Source organism: Lithobates pipiens, unplaced genomic scaffold, assembly GCF_037356315.1.
Source record: "Lithobates pipiens isolate NorthernLeopardFrog02 unplaced genomic scaffold, aLitPip1_a1.2 Scaffold_1, whole genome shotgun sequence".
In the NCBI taxonomy this organism is placed as follows: Eukaryota; Metazoa; Chordata; class Amphibia; order Anura; family Ranidae; genus Lithobates; species Lithobates pipiens.
In genome coordinates this window covers 205,257,026-205,275,351 of record NW_027507685.1, presented here as the reverse complement: position 1 = coordinate 205,275,351, position 18,326 = coordinate 205,257,026, and positions in this window count along the sequence as shown.

Here is an 18,326-nt window from a genome sequence, read left to right as displayed (position 1 = left end):
TTAAGTCAGCAGCTACACTTTTTGTAGCTGCTGACTTAAATGGTTGGAACTCTGCTTTAAGGACTATGCCTCCTGGGATATGTGAATGAATGAATAACTTGTATAGCGCACAACGCGAACTGAATCGCCTCAAGGCGCTGTGATGAGCTTTGTTGTCCAGCTTCTAGAAGAGGAAGGTCTTGAGTTTTTTTCCTGAAGACCTGGTGGTTTTCTTCCAAGCGGATGTTGGTTGGTAGAGCGTTCCATAGCCGTGGTCCTTGGACAGCGAATCTCCATTCCCTTTTGATTTGTACTGGGATTTGGGAACGAGGAGGAGGTTTTGGTTAGATGATCGAAGACTGTGGTTTGGTGTGTAGTGATTTATTTTCTCGAGTAGGTATTGAGGATCGTCTCCATGCATACATTTGTGAGTGAGGCAGAGGTTCTTGAATGTGATCCGATTCTTTACGGTTAGCCAATGTAGGCTCCTCAGGGAAGGGGAGATTGATTCCCAGGGTTTTTTTTCCGGTTATCAGCCTTGCCGCCGTGTTTTGGATAAGTTGTAAGCGCGTAAGTTGATATTGGGGTAATCCTATGTAAAGGAAGTTTGCGTAGTCAAGTCGGGAATTAATGACTGTTCCAACTACCACTGCTTTGTCCTTCTTTGGGATGAGTCTGTGTAGCAGGTGGAGCAGGTGGTGAGAACCACTGACTACTACTGCTGCTATTTGCGCATCCATTGACATTTGTGAGTCAAAAGTGACCCAGAGACACTTGGCCTTGGTCTTTGGGGAGATGGTCTGCCCAAAGATCGTGGGAGGTGTCTAGGGGATCTTGGTTCGGGAATTATGGTTTGCATGTAGGATAAGAAGCTCTGTTTTTGATTCGTTGAGTTTGAGGGAGTTGGTGGTCATCCAGTCTTCTATTAAAGTGAGGCAATTTTCTAGTTGCTGATGATGGTCTTTTTGTCTGGTGATACGAAAGTAAAGTTGCGTGTTGTCAGCGTAGGAGTGGAAGCAGAGGTCTGATAATCTGCTGATTTTGAAGAGTGGGCGGATGTAAATGTTGAAGAGCACTGGCAACAAGGGTGATCCTGTGATGTACATATTCCAGATGTACTCACAGCAACCCTCATTAATGTCAGAATGTTTATACTGAAATATTAAAACAATATTGTATTTATGAAATTATGAAAACATCTATGTTTGAGGAGATTTCAAAATTTTTCCAGAAATACAACCAAGTAATGCAAGTTTGTTTTATCCGTGCTATTTTGAAGACAAGTGATAACGATATGCTAAAAATATATATTTATTAACCAAAAATTCCGTGTAAAATAATATCAGGTCTATTTGGTGATAATACAAATATTGATGATATTATTATTATTATACTGGTTTTATATAGCGTTGTCAATTTGTGCAACGCTTAACAAAATTAAGGCAGACATTACAGTTACATTACAATTTGGTACAAGAGAAATCAGAGGGCCCTGCTCGTTAGAGCTTACAATCTAAAAATACTTTTAAATATCAGAGATATATGTTGATACAAATGATAATCACATTTCTACACAAGCTCTTATTACAAAATACCATATTTCAATACTTGAATGCTAACTTGGTAAATTTTTGACTTGGTAACTTGGTAATTAGCTTTCCGTAGCTCTACGGACTTGTGTAAACAAATAGACATTCATACTTAAAAATGCATGGACAAAATGATATACTGTGCACGTAGCTTCATAATTTAATCAACTTATTTTCAAATTTAGAATTTACTATTTTCAACCACATATATCCCGATAAAACCATTGTATAGACTTTGGTCTTAGGGTCCTTTCACACGGGGCGGATCAGTTCTGATCCGCCCCGTGGATATCCGTTTGCTCAGCGGGGATCACTCCGCCGATCCCCGCTGAGCAGGGAAATGACAGCTCCGTCTATGCACACTGCGCAGGGACGGACCTGTCACAGCGCCGCTCTCCCCTATGGGAGATCGGATGACGACGGACCGCAGTGCCCGTCGTCATCCGATCCGATCCGCAGACGGATGGAAAAATAGCTTTTTCCTCCGTTACACTTTTTCGGATCGGAGCGGGTCGGATGTCAGCGGACATGTCACCGCTGACATCCGACGCTCCATAGAGCTCTATGGAGCACCCGTTCAGGTCCGCCTGAAAAACTCAGTTTTTCAGGCGGGCCTGAACGGGACGTCAGTGTGAAAGAGGCCTTAGCTTTGTAGAGACAGACAAAATGCGTATAATATGTCTCTTAATATTTGGAATATAATTGTATCATGCTGTAGGTAGAAATAACACAGCTCCAAATTGCTAGGCCACAATATTAAATGGTTCTGTTTTGTATATGTCAAAACAATTCAGTTTACCAAAAGGTAAAAATAAAAAAAAAATATTACTTTTACCAGGACTTAAGAAATCTGTTTTAAGAAGCGTCAAATTAGGGTGCCCACAAGGGACCTCTTCCAACACTCCTACATCTCTGTACTTCCTCAAGATCTCAACACCCTCTCACCTTCCAAGACTTTCCATCTCCTTCAAGCTTTTTTTCCCCTCTGCTATGTGTAACCACTTTTATCCCATCCAAAAAGTGTGTGTGTGTGTGTGTCATTGCTACTTAATTGATGATTTAAAATGACGGCCTGTTTCCATGTAACTAGGACAACCTCATCTCTGCGGCCATCTTGGACTCTTAATATTTCTACCACCAGGGGCAGTATAGTATTAGAATTGATTATAATTTGGCAGAAATCAATCTTCTTGTAACCTTTAACTTTAGACTTGGCAGAAATCCATAAACATCTAGAACTGTCTAAAATCTGACATTCTCACTAGCCATCTTGGCTCCTCTTGAAATATATGTGTTTGAGAAAATATCCCCATACGATTAACTTATGTTCCACATACCTTGAGACTAAGATCATTGGAATTTAACCCTGTGTATTGTTCCACAAATACAGCTTCTATACTATCAAACTTTTCATAGGATCCCATATTTGTAACCCTTATTATAGTATGTATTAATGGGTTTTATGAATATCCATACAATACATTATGTAAATATCCACTTCCCACCCGGCCAATGCATATATACGGCCGGGTGGGAGCCGTCTACTCCTGATAGGCCGTTCAGGAACGTCATTCAGAAGTAGCGGGATCGCGCGTGCCCGCGCAGCGGCGCGATCCCGATGTGCTCGTGTCACCCGGACACGGCACATCTCAGATCGGCAGGAGGGCTCTGTGATTGGCCCTCCTGATCACATGACGGCCGTGTCCAATCACGGCCGTCATGTGATGTAAACAAACAGCCGGTTGCTAGGCAATCGGCTCTCCTCTCCTCACACGGAAGTCATCGCTGAGGAGAGGAGAGCAGAACGCTGCAGCCGGCTGATGATCAGTGAGTATGAGCTGTTTTTTACAGCTTTTTACTCGCTGATCATCAGTCTAGTGTCAACACACAACACACCACACAGTACAAACACAGTCCCCACACATGTCCCCAAAACATACATGTCCCCAAAACATCCATGTCCCCAAATAATAAAAACACATGTCCCCAATAATAAAAACATGTCCCCCACATATGTCCCACTAAAATCACATGTCCCAATGATTATCTGCACACATATGTACGTGATCACCTGCACACATATGTACATGATCATTTGCGTACATATGTCCCTGATCACACAAACCAATTATTATACACTTAACGGAATTTTTTTTACCAAAAACATGTAGCAGAATACATTTTGGCTTAAATTTATGACAAAATTTGATTTTATTGGATTTCTTTTCAAATAGAAAAAAGAAAATATTGTTTTGTTTTCCAAATTTCCGCTTTTTTGCGCTTATATCGCAAAAAATAAAAAACGGAGTCGTGAATAAATAACACCAAAATAAAGCTCTATTTATGCGAACAAAATGATAACCATTTCATTTGGGTACAGTGTAGCATGACCGCGCAATTGTTATTGAAAGCGCTAGAGCGATGAAAGCTGAAAATTGGGCTGGGAAGGAAGGGGGTGAAAGTGCCCTGTATTGTAGTGGATATGAAAGAAAAATTATTAAAATACATAAACCAATATATGTACAACTCTTTACTTATGCATATAAGTTCTTCAATATAATATCATATAACTTTTGCTAATATGATTATTTGTACTTGAGTAATAAGGTTTGTTTCTAAGGCAACATTTTAAAATAAACCCTATTTTCGTTTCTCAGCCCTGAGGAAAAAATACAACTGTAAGCTCATGCTTCACTTATCTTGTTTTTTTGACTAAGACTTCTCAAGATTTATAACCTGGGAAGATGAAACATATTTAAAATGGCTTCTCTCATGTTCACAAAAATAGAGGTAAATATAATGATATTCATAGGCCTTCTATATTCTTTTAACCTCATTAGTGCTGACAGTAATTTTCAACGTAGCTTCAAGCACTCTTCAATGCTGTCACTCCAACAATCCATAACTAAATGAAGGTGCAAGCATCCTAAAAGCTTGCAATTTAATCGCATTGTGTAACGAACACTGCTTACTACCGGCTCAGCATGTGATTAAATGTGAAAATGGCCTCAGCCTTGGAATCGTGGGCAAGGAGGAGCCGAAGCTGAGGCTGTTTTCACATTTTATCACATGCTAAGCCGGTAGTGTGCAGCATCTGTTACATGGTACATTTCCCAGATCCCAGGAAGCACAGTTGGCCAAGTGCATGTCATTTGCCTAGGCGAGTGACATGCATAGAGGCTAGAGGTTTCCTATAAAAAAAAAAGTCCAATTTGCACAGTGAAAGGTGGGAGGGGGGGAGAGGAGGCCACATGATATTAAGGGTGAAGATTTGCTTTATCCACCTCAATACAGTGCACTTGCACCCACTTCCTGCCCAGACCAATTTTCAGCATACAGCACTCTCACAGTTTGAATAACAATTACTCAGTCATGCAACACTGTACCCATATGAAACTTGTGTCCTTTTTTCACACAAATAGAGCTTTCTTGTGGTGATATTTAATCATTAGTGGTGTTTTTTTTTGTGTGCTATAAATAAAAGACTAAATTTTGTGAAAAAAATGTTTTTTCCTTTGTTTCTGTCAAAAAAATTTGCTGATAATTTTTCTTCGTAAATTTTGGTCAAAATTTATACTGCTACATATCTTTGGTAAAAATAACCCAGATTAGCGTATATTATTTGGTCTTTGTGAAAGTTATAGAGTTTAGAAACTTTGGTGCCAATCACTGAAAATTGATCACATCTGATCAGGCCTTCAGTACATCAGGTGTATCTAATTTCTTGAGACACTAAGACTCCGTTCACACAGAGGCAACTTTGGATCTGACTTCAAGTCGCCCCTAGTCTCCCTAAATCGTGCTACATGTAAAAGTCAATGTAAGTGAATGAGCGCCGTCCTAATGCACACTACTGAAGTCGCTCTGACTTCAGAAAAGGTTCCTGTACTACTTCAATCCGACTTCTAGGCGACTTGTACCCATTGATTTCAATGGAAGTCGCCTCCAAGTCGGATCTCCATCTATATTGAAGCGACAATGTTGCCTCTCTCACAGAATAATCAGCTCTCGAGGGGCAACTCCAGACCAAATTTTAAATAAAAAAAACGGCATGGGTTCCCCCTCCGGGAGCATACCAGGCCCTTAGGTCTGGTATGGATTTTAAGGGGAACCCCCTACGCCGAAAAAACAGTGTGGGGTCCCCCCAAAATCCATACCAGACCCTTATCCGAGCATGCAACCTGACCGGTCAGGAAAGGGGGTGGGGACGAGCGAGTGCCCCCCTCCTGAACCATACCAGACCGCATTCTCTCAACATGGGGGGATGGGTGCTTTTGGGGAAGGGGGCACCCTACGGCCCCTCCACCCCAAAGCACCTTGTCCCCATGTTGATGAGGACAAGGGCCTCTTCCCGACAACACTTGCCGTTGGTTGTCAGGGTCTGCGGGGGGCTTATCGGAATCCAGGAGCCCCCTTTAATAAGGGGTCCCCCAGATCCCACCTCCCACCCTATGTGAATGATTAAGGGGTACGTCATACCCCTACCCATTCACCTGGGGAAAAAGTGTCAATTAAAAAAAAACACAACACAGGTTTTTAAAGTAATTTATTAATCAGCTCCGGGGGTCTTCTTCCGACTTCTCCGCTCTGTTCGGCCTCTTCTCCTGCTCTCCGGCGTCTTCTCCCGGGCTCCTCCGCTGTCTTCTTGCAGCTCTTTTACTAGCGGAGGAGCCCGGTCTCCTCTGTCCTCCTTCCCTCTTCTCTCTTCTTTCTTCTTCCGATGTTGACATGACTCTCTCTCCTGCTGAAATGCAGTGTGCGGCAACTTGTATAGGTATGGGCCGTGATCACCCCTTATGACGTCAAGTCCTGCGGCATGCTGGGGCTGTGATGTCATAAGGGGCGGAGTCACCGTATGACATCACCCGGTGACCATGCCCCATGCCTATATAAGTCGCCCGAAGATAGTGGAGGAGCCCGGGACAAAACGCCAGAGAGCGGGAGAAGAAGCCGAACAGAGCGGAGAAGTCGGAAGAAGACCCCCAGAGCTGCTTAATAAATTACTTTAAAAACCTGTGTTGTGTTTTGTTTTTTTATTGACACACTTTTTTCCCAGGTGAATGGGTAGGGGTACGATGTACCCCTTACTCATTCACATAGTGTGGGGGTCTGGGATTCTGATAAGCCCCCCGACAACCAACGACCAGGGTTGTCGGGAAGAGGCCCTTGTCCTCATCAACATGGGGACAAGGTGCTTTGGGGTTGGGGGGCGTAGGGCGATTGCACAGAATAGGTAAGTATAGGCATGTTTTTTATCTTTATTTATTTTAAAAACAAGGGTTTACAACCCCTTTAAGAAATTAGATCAGCATGACAGTCAGGAAACTGGTATTTTAGAAGAAGTGAGCAAGAGCAGCTTCCACACTTCCTCAATTTGGACTTCCTAAAATCTGCTAAGGGCTTTTTCTTTGTAAATAATACCATATTGCACATATATCATACCCCCTGTGCAGTTTAAGAAATAATTTACAGCACCTTCTCTGAAAAAAAATAAAAATAATGTATGTGGATCCCCAGAACTTTTAACTACTAGACACGTGCACAAATTTGAATCTTCAGAGTTATGCTTTTCTCAGCATGTCCTAACTGAGCAGATCTGAACTGGTAACTAAAAACAGAAAGGAAAAGCTGGACTCCCACGATGCAGACCCTTCCCTTCTCTGATCCTGTATTAGCTGTGCTGTCAATAATTAGTGGACACATGGCAAAACATATGTGATGCTGCCAGGGACTGGGCTTTTTATGAAAAGTAGGTTACAAGTGTTAGTTATGTTTGTGAATCATATCAGCTGTTCACTTTTAAAGGATTTGCTTCTTGTTACGAAGACTGGTATTCATTGTGTTTATAGGCAACACACGACTTTTAGAGATTTAAATGATTGCACTGTAACCTACAGCAGTGAGACGCAGCTGGTGGTCCCAAGGTCACATGAATCCCTACAGTCTCATGATTATAGACAACTTTTTATTAGCTTGCTTGACAGATAATCTTGGACAGTACAATGTGTAAGGCCTGGTTCGCACCTATGCATTTTTGAGTGCTTTTTCAGTTTTGCAAAAACACACTACAGGCCATTTAACATGATTTGCTATGGGTGACGTTCAAATCTATGGATTTTATGGAAAGGGCCAGGGACCAGCAGGTTGTGGTTTTGGTTCCATAGACTTCAAGGGATCAAAAAGGGGTATTGAAAAACGCAAAATGCACCTGGAATATGCATCAACTGCAACCTACGTAGGTGTGAACCAGGCCTAAATGTGCGCTCAACAACGGCTGTGAATTCTGGGAACTGTGATGTCACCCATAGGCTCCCATGGCCCAGGCGTTGTCTGTGCTTCATTCTCTCCCCTGCAGCAGCCACTCACTGACATAGAGGCCTAAGGCCAGGCCCGGATTGGCCATAGGTCAAACCAAGCACTTGAACGGTGGGCCGCCGCTGCCAGGCTGCAGTTTCTTGTGGGGCCCAAGGCTTGAGCTTGCACCGCTCATCCAACCTCTCCACTGCAGCCTGGCTGCCAGTTAAGCTCAGCCATCGGCGCTGGGGGGGGAGGAGGTAGATGGGACGCCGGCGGCCGCCCGTATAGGTCAGCCGGGGGAGGAGCCAGAGCATACACCTTGGAGCCGGTCTTCTGTTGAGAAGTGCTGGAACAGAAAACGTGAGTCCAGCCCCCTGTGTGGGCTGGATAGGAGGAGCGTTGGGGGCAGCTGCATATAGAACAATCCTTTTCTCCATCTTCCTCCTGCATTATCAGAATGCCTGTGAAAGGTAGAAGAGAAGCAAGCATTCCGAGACTGCAGGAGGGAGATGGAGAGAATTATTCTTCTATATGCAGCCGCTCTCCCCTGGGCTCTCCAACACACCCATACTCTCTGCCACCACCCCATGCTCTCCACCTACCCCCCAAACTCTCCCTCTCCCCCCGTGCTCTCCACCTCCCCCCGTGCCCTTCACATTACCCCCATGCTCTCCGCTCCCCCCCCATGCTCTCTACATCCCCCATGCTCTGTTGCCCCCATGTTCTCCGCTGCCCACCCTGTGCTCTCCACATCCCCCCCATGCTCTCTGCCGTCCTCCCTGTGCTCTCCACCTCCCCCCATGCTCTCCACCACCCTCCCTGTGTTCTCCACGTCCCCCCATGCTCTCTGCCACCCTCCCTGTGATCTCCACGTCCCCCCATGATCTCCACCTCCCCCCATGCTCTCTGCTGCCCCCTTGTGCTCTCCACATCACCCCCGCTCTCTCTGCCTCCCCCCTGTGCTCTTCACATCCCCCCCATGCTCTCCGCCGCTCTCCCTGTGTTCTCTACCTCCGCCCATGCTCTCCACTGACCCCCATGGTCTCCGCTGCCCCCTGTGCTCTCCTCTTCTTCCCTGTGTTCTCTGCCTCTCCCCTGTGCTTTTGGCCCACCCCATGTTCTCAAGGTTCTTCCCTGTGCTCTCCAACCCCCCATACTCTTTTCTGGTCCCACCTCAGCCCCCACACCTGCTGGGTTCCCCCCTCCCCTCTCTCAGGGGATCTGTCAGGGTGGAGAGTGGGGAAGAGGTGGTTAACATGTCTTGGGCTGCTCAATCCAAAATGCCGAGTCTATTTTTCGTCCCAGTCTGGGCCTGCCTGGAGCGGCAGGATCACATGAACGGATTGGATTAGAAATGGGTAAGTACACTATTTCTCTCTCTCTCTCTCTCTCTCTCTCTCTCTCTCTCTCTCTCTCTCTCTCTCTATATATAATTTTTTTTTTCTCCCTTTCCTCCTATCCAGCCTAGCCTGTAAAAATATATATAATCTCTATCTCTCATCTTTTTTTTACAATCCAATCATGTGCAAGGGACATTAAAAAAATAAAATAAAAACAAGATGTTTTCATGCACATGATTTGGGTAAATTACATGAACACCGCTTCATCGTATTGCTTAATAAGCTCCGTGAAAAATCACTTTGCCAACTGAACAGAAATAACCCCACTGTGGAGGCGATGCCTTTTCCATAAGCGTAATTCGAAACACTGCGAAATCATGTTAAAAAGGTGGCATCTGTTTGATGGAAGCAGAGAAGGCGTACGTGTCCATTATAAAAGTATGACTCTGTGGGAAATATGCTTGAAGAGCAATCGTGTGTATCAGCCAATTATTAACTGCTGGAGAGACTCGCGTATGGAAATAAACCGCCAGTCATCTAATTGTGATATGTGTTGCATTTTAGCAATTAAGTACAAAGAAATCTTTGAATAGAAGTATTCTTAAGGTCTCATGCACACGAGACGCAGGTGAAAACTCTGCTCAAAAAAAGCTGAAACGTTTTGCCGCTTTGCATGCCGCGTTTAGCCGCGCTTGCGTTTATAAGCGTTTATAAAGATAACATCATGTAGACCCTCCCCAAGCTCTCAAAGCATGTTTTTTTAACTATTTCTGCTATTTTGATCAGAGTGAGCAGCAGCAGCATAGAGAGCAGTTGTACACTTGCATTTGCCTCTCTTTCTGTGGTATATATTTTGAAATGGATCCCATATTGAATATATGTCAGGAAATGCTCCTGATGTTGCTCTTGATGAGACAGCAACATCGTCGCAAATTTTGTGAGAGGTCCAGAGTCAGAGCTTGTCGATATTGGACCCATCCGCTGATGGGACAGCGAATGTCCGTTGGATATTTCACAAACATGTATGTGCAGCTGCGTACCTACCCCGACAAGTTTTTTTATTTTAGCCGGATGTCCATTGTCACATTTGATCTGCTCTTAGAAAAAGTACGACCTGGTCTGACATTCATGGACACCAATATGAGAAACAGTGTGTCACCAGAGGAACGTCTGTTGGTAACGATCAGGTATGTGTATATATTTATAAAATATATTTATCTATAGATGTACAGATGAATTTTTTTTTCTCTGTCCTTCATTTAAAAAAAAAAAATGTCTATTTATAGCAAATTATCCAATTTTTTAAAATATCTAAAATTTTCTTGTGGCAATTTTTAAAATGTTTTCATCATTTCTAATATAAAACAATATTAAAATAGTTATTTATTTTTTCATCTTAATATATTTTTTTTTATTCATTTTTTCTAGTTTCAAGTTGTTTTATTTAAAAGCAAATCTATGTTAATTAGATTTTTTATAATTGTTTTAAATTTATTTGGCCAATTTTTAAATATATTTTTATCGTGAAATATGTATTGATTAATATATTTTAATTCTTTGCTGCTGTATATGGTAGTATAATATTTTTTAATGCCTTATTAAAATATTCAGAATCCTAACCCTAACCATTCATCCTAACCCTAACCACTAATCCTACCCCTAACCCTAAACAATAACCCTAACCCTAACCCCTAACACTAACCCTACCCCTAACGGTTAACCCTATCCCTTACACTAACCCTAAACAACCCTAACCCTAATCCAACCCTTAATCCTAAACAATAACCCTAACCCTAACGGATAACCAGTTACCATAACACCCAACCCTAATGACCAAATTACATTGTCGCAGATGGTCACAGTTGACTTTGAGGCCATGTATCTCTGATGCAGAAAAGTGCATGACACTGCACACCGAATTTAGGGTTCCTGGCAATAAGTGGCCCCAAGATATGGGCCCCCAAAGTCGGGTCACAAAATGTCATTCTCTGATGCAGAAAAGTGCATGACATTTTGCAACCCGCGCTTTGGGGCCCCCTATCACGGGGTCACTTAGTGATAAGAACCTCAAATTTGGATATGTTGTAGTGCTGCTAGTTCCACAGTGTCTGTATACCGAATTTGGGGTTCCTGGCAATAAGTGACCCCAAAATATGGGCCCCCAAAGTTGGGTCGCAAAATGTCATTCTCGGATCATATTTCGGAGTTTTCAGGTCCAAAAAAATTGGGTTCCTTTTAAAAACGCTTATAAACGCAAACGTGGCTAAACGCGGGTGCCGTGTTTAGCTGCGTTTTGCGTCTGAAACGTGGAAATTTTTGCGTCTGAACCCATTTTTTTGCTTCTGGAAAAACGAGGTTTAACGCAACTGCATAAAAGCGGCAAAAACTAGACTGTGTGCATGGACACATAAGATAACATTGAATGAGTTCAGGGGCAGTTGAAAAAAGTGTCCAACTGCATCTGAACACGCGTTTAACAGCGTCTCGTGTGCATGAGGCCTAAAGCTGAACCCCAGGCAGATGTAAAAGGTGCAAACTAATGCAGCTCTGTATACCCCCTGTTGCATTTGGTGGGCAATACTGCCACCAAACACGGCCCATTCAAGGGAAGTAATGCATGCCATTGTGTCAAAGTGGAGCAGGATTTTAAGGGTTAAAACGTGATGAGGAGGTGACATATCAGCTCCCAACCACCCTCTGAAAAGCAATCCACCGTCCTAAAGCAAGGTGACTTAAAGCAGTATTAAGCCCAAAACGTAAAAAGTTATATATTGCAGCTTACAAATCCGTAGATGTGGTGGGATAGCCACAAGGCTTCACTTCCTGATTCCCTTATCGAGGATGGCGGTGGCAGCACCCGACAGCCGAGGGACAGATCAGCTTTGGGTGCCGACATCGCTGGCGCCCTGCACAGGTAAGTGTCCTTATTTTAAAAGACCGCAGCTGCAGTATTTGTAGCTGCTGCCTTTAAAAAAAAAAATTAGGCGGAACTCCACTTTAAGCCTTGTACAAACCACTCGTTTTTTTGTTTTTTTTTCGTTCCACCCGGGGCTTGACCCCCCAAAAAAAAATCACGGCTCTGGGCGGCTGTACTAACAATCCGGTGTTAGTACAGCAAACTCCCCTGCTGTTCTATTGTGTTGTGACAGGGCACCAGCCCTCCCCCCGCCAGCGTTGAATTTCCTAATATGTACTTTCATCTATAGCATGTCTGTCCTGTCTATGTGACCTTGTTGGAGATTAAATACAGATTTTGAAAAAAAAAGGAGGAACTCCTTGAAATTTTACACATCTTGTCATGTTACAAAAATGTAAATGTATTTTATGTGATAGACTAACACAAAGTGGCACATAATTGTGAAGTGGAAGGAAAATGGTAAATGGTTTTTAATTTCTTTTACAATGTGTGTCGTGCATCTGTATTCAGCCCCCTTTACTCGGATCCCCCTAACTGAAACCTAGTGGAATCAACTGCCTTCAAAAGTCACCTAATTAGTAAATATAGTTCACGTGTGTAATTTAATCTCTGTACCTCTGTTCTGTGAAGCCCTCATAGGTTTATTAGAGAACCTTAGTGAACAAACAGCATGAAGGCCAAGGAACACACCAGACAGGTCAGGGATAAAGTTGTGGAGAAATTTTTAAAGCAGGGTTGGGTTATAAAAAATATCCCAAGCTTTGAGCATCTCACGGTGCACTGTTCAATCCATCATCCGAAAATGGAATGAGTATGGCACAACTGCAAACCTACCAAGACATGGCCGTCCACCTAAACTGACAGGCCGGGCAAGGAGAGAATTCATCAGAGAAGCAGCCAAGAGGTCCATGGTAACTATGGAGGAGCTGCAGCGATCCACAGCTCAGGTGAGAGAATCTGTCTACAGGACAACTATTAGTTGTGCACTCCACAAATCTGGCCTTTATGGAAGAGTGGCAAGAAGAAAGCCATAAGACATCCTGTTTGCAGTTTGTGAGAAGCCATGTGGGGGACACAGCAAATTTGTGGAAGAAGGTGCTCTGGTCAGATGAGACCAAACTTGAACTTTTTAGCCTAGTAGCAAAATGCTATGTGTGGTGGAAAACTAACACTGCACATCACCCTGAACACACCATTTCTTCAGCAGGGACAGGGAAGCTGATCAGAGTTGATGGGAAGATGGATTAAGCCAAATACAGAGAAATCTTAGAAGAAAACCTGTTATGCCCTGTACACACGGTCGGACTTTCCAACTGAAAATGTGCGATCGGATCATGTTTTTGGAAAATCCGATCGTGTGTGGGCTCCATTGGACGTTTTCCGTCGGAATTTCCGACACACAAGGTTTGAGAGCAGAATCTAAAATTTTCCGTCCACAAAATCCAATCGTTTAAATTCCGATCGTGTGTAGACAATTCCGACGGACAAAGTGCCACGCATGCTCAGAATAAATGACGAGACGAAAGCTATTGGCTACTGCTCTTTATAGTCCCGTTATATGTGTTCTACGTCACCGCGTTCAGAACGATCGGATTTTCCGACAACTTTGTGTGACCGTGTGTATGCAACACAAGTTTCGGCCAAAATCAGACAGATTTTGTCGTCGGAATGTCTGACCGTGTGTACAGGGCATTAGAGTTTGCAAATGTCTTGAGACTGGGGCGGGGAGGTTCACCTTCCAGCAGGACAACAACTCTAAACATACAGCCAGAGCTGCAATGGAATGGTTTAGATCAAAGAATATTCATGTGTTAGAATGGCCAAGTCCAGACCTAAACCCAATTGAGAATCTGTGGCAAAACTTGAAAATTGCTGTTCGCAAACACTCTTCATCCAATTTGACAGAGTTTGAACTATTTTGCAAAGACGAATGGGCAAAAATGTCACTCTCTAGATGTGCAAAGCTGGTAGAGACATGTAGCAAAGTGTCATTTCTTCAGTGTTGTCACATGAAAAGATAGAATAAAATATTTACAAAAATGTGAGGGGTGTACTCACTTTTGTGAAACACTGTATATGTACACATTTTTTGCTGAATGAAAACCACAATCACAGCTAGAATTCCATTCATTCATGAGAAAGTTTCTATCCTGCTCCTTCACATTTTTGCATCACTATGGTTGAACGCGGTCATCAATTTGATCCAAACAATCAATAGACTATTGGAAAACTGTTCCAAAAATTAAACTTTAGCAGTGTTTCTTTTACAGATGTTTTTAATTTTAACGAAAAAAAAAAACGCTTCTAGACGCAAACGCAGCAGCATGTAAACGCGGCTAAACGGGCGTTTTTAGATGCCGGTTTCGAGCTGTCAATTAAAACATTCAGGAGGGGTTAACCACATGCCGACCGGGCCATAGCCATAGCCAAAAGATGGCTACAGCACGGTCGGCTTATTCTGGGAGGGCGTCCATGGACGTCCTCACAGAATCTTGCTCCCGTGCGCCCCCTGGGGTGCGCACCCGGGAACATCCGTGACCACCGGGTCCACGGATCACGGTAAACTGCCGATGATCACAGCCGTTTACCACGTGATTGCTCCGTCAAATGACAGAGCGATCACTTGTAAACAAACCGGCGTCACGTCATGATGCCAGTTCCTCCCTCCCCTCTCTGTACCGATTGGTACAGTGAGAGGGGAGTGGCAGAGAGGGGGAGAGATTACAGCAGCGCTGTGGGCTGGATGTGAAGTGCCCATACTCTGCAACACTGTGCAATACTCTGCAATAATTTGCCAATCGGGACTGATGTCCCGATCACGGCCAGCCCTGCCAGTGCCCACCTGCCCCCTGCCAGTGCCCACCTGCCCCCTGCTTTGCCTGCCTGAATAAAAAATGTGTCCCCCCTGTCAGTGCCACCCAGCAGTGCCCACAGTGCCACCCAGCAGTGCCCACAGTCTGCCTCAACAAAGGTGCTGCACCCCAGTGCCACATATCCGTGCCCATCAGTGCCGCTCATCAGTGCCCAGCAGTGCCACCTATCAGAGCCACCTATCAGTGCCACCTATCAATGCCCCTTAGTGCCACCCATCCGTGCCATGGATGACCTGTTTGCAAAATTTTATAACAAACTATTAAACATGATTTATTCTTTTTATTTTTTTGCATCTTTTTTTGTTTGTTTAGCAAAAAATAAAACTCCCAGCTGTGATTAAATACCACCAAAAGAAAGCTCTATTTGTGGGAAAAAAATGATAAAAATTTCATTTGGGTACAGTGTTGTATGCCCGCACAATTGTCATTCAAAGTGCATCAGCGCTGAAAGCTGAAAATTGGTCTGGGACTGAGGACTGAGGGGGGTTTAAGTGCCCAGTAAGCAAGTGGTTAAATACCACCAAAAAAAAATTTGGGTACAGTATTGCATGGCTGAGTAATTGTCATTCAAAGTGTAAGAGCACCAAAAGTTGAAAATTGGTCTGGTTAGGAAGGAGGTTTAAGTGCCCAGTAGGCAAGTAGTTAAACAACGTCCCGTCTACATGAAGCCTTATAGCATTCTAGAAGCATTTTTTTTTTTTTTATTCCATCAATTTCTCAAAGTTGAAATGGTGCTCACAGTTTGTTGTGAAGTGTGAACTGTATATTTTAATGCTGCATACATTAATAATATTGAACACACTTTTTCCAGCTTGCAGTATCAATGGTGCAATCCTGAAACTACATAAAACCTCTCTACCTTCCAGATGACTGTAGGTTTTATTAATAAAAATGTAGTGTGTTCGTTCCCACTAGAAATTTGCCTATAGTGCAGAGACAGAATAGATGTGAGAAGAAGGATTGCGAATTGCAGACAACAGTTTCTGGTTGCAGAAGCAAAAATACATAGAAGAGTGATGGCAGAAAAAAAAAAACAAGTGGTCCATCGACTCCCATTTTTTTAAATTCATATATATTTTAGTTTTTATGTTAACTTTTTTTGATCGTATAGACCTATGTTTGTACCAAGCATGTTTGAATCCACTTACTGTTGACTTACTACCTCTGTTCAAAGTATATTCTTATCCCTTCGGTAAGATAATAATTTCTAAAATTAGTTTTGACATTTCCTCCTGCTAGTTTGAAGTCATGTCCTCGTGTTCTTTAACTTGGCTTCATATTGAAAATACTGCCCTCCTGAACCCTATTCACTCCATTGATGTATTTATAGGTTTTGACTACCTCAGTTCTACCCCTTCGTGACCAGGCCATTTTTTCTATTTAGCACTGTGCTACATTACCTAGTAATTGCACAGTCATTCAATGCTATACCCAAACAAAACTTATATCATTTCTTTGCACACAAATAGAGCTTTGCTTTGATGATATTTGATCACCGCTGGGTATTATACACGTAGTTATACTGCAGCAGGTTGCCCCCCCCCCCCCCCCCGGCAAGCCATCGTAGAGATACGTAGGCTCTTTAACCACTTCCCACCCGGCCAATGCATATATACGGCCGGGTGGGAGCCGTCTACTCCTGATAGGACGTTCGGGAACGTCATTCAGGAGTAGCGGGATCGCGCGCGCGCCCGCGCAGCGGCGCGATCCCGATGTGCTCGTGTCACCCGGACACGGCACATCTCAGATCGGCAGGAGGGCTCTGTGATTGGCCCTCCTGATCACATGACGGCCGTGTCCAATCACGGCCGTCATGTGATGTAAACAAACAGCCGGTTGCTAGGCAATCGGCTCTCCTCTCCTCACACGGAAGTCACCGCTGAGAAGAGGAGAGCAGAACGCTGCAGCCGGCTGATGATCAGTGAGTATGGGCTGCTTTTTACAGCTTTTTACTCACTGATCATCAGTGTAGTGTACACACACAACACACCACACAGTCCCCACATATGTCCCCAAAACACACATGTCCCCAAAACATACATGTCCCCAAATAATAAAAACACATGTCCCTAATAATAAAAACATGTCCCCCACATATGTCCCACTAAAATCACATGTCCCAATGATTATCTGCACACATATGTACGTGATCACCTGCACACATATGTACATGATCATTTGCGTACATATGTCCGTGATCACACAAACCAATTATTATACACTTAACGGAATTTTTTTTACCAAAAACATGTAGCAGAATACATTTTGGCTTAAATTTATGACAAAATTAGATTTTATTGGATTTCTTTTCAAATAGAAAAAAGAAAATATTGTTTTTTTTCCAAATTTCCGCTATTTTTGCGCTTATATCGCAAAAAAAAAAAAACGGAGTCGTGAATAAATAACACCAAAATAAAGCTCTATTTGTGCGAAAAAAATGATAACAATTTCATTTGGGTACAGTGTAGCATGACCGCGCAATTGTCACTGAAAGAGCGAGAGCGCTGAAAGCTGAAAATTGGGCTGGGAAGGAAGGGGGTGAAAGTGCCCTGTATTGTAGTGGTTAAGACGCTGTAGGAGGCGTACACCCCAAGGAAATTGCTGAGAGGCATGTTGAGCCCATTGAATATTTCATTTTTTTGTCACAAGTGCTTTGAAAAATTAAAAATTACACAAAATTGTCACTAAATGATATATTGCTCATATGTGGAATTACACCCCAAAATACATTCTGATTCTTCTCCTGAGTACGGGGATACCACATGTGTGAGACTTTTTGGGAGGCTAGCCGCATACAGGACCCCAAAAAACAATCACCACCTTCAGGACTTCTAAGGGTGTACATTTTTGATTTCACGCCTCACCACCTATCAGTTTCGAAGGCCATAAAATGCCAAGATAGCACAAATGACCCCATTTTGGAAAGTAGGCACCCCAAGCTATTTGCTGAGAGGAATGATGAGTCCATGGAATAGTTGATATTTTGACACAAGTTGCGGAAATATGACAAACCTTTTTTTTTTTTTTTTTTTTTTTTTTTTTTTTGCACAAATGTCACTGTATACATATTATATATATTGCTCAACCATGCCATGGGCATATGGGAAATTGCACCCCAAAATACATTCTTCCACTACTCCTGAGTATGGGGATGCCACATGTGGGAGCCTAGCTGTGTACTGGACCCTGAAAACCAAGCACCACCTTCAGGCTTTCTAAGGGCGTAAAATTGTGATTTCACTTCCTCACTGCCTATAACAGTTTCGGAGGCCATGAAATGTCAAGATAGCGTGACCCCATTTTGGAAAGAAGACGCTTCAGGCTATTTGCT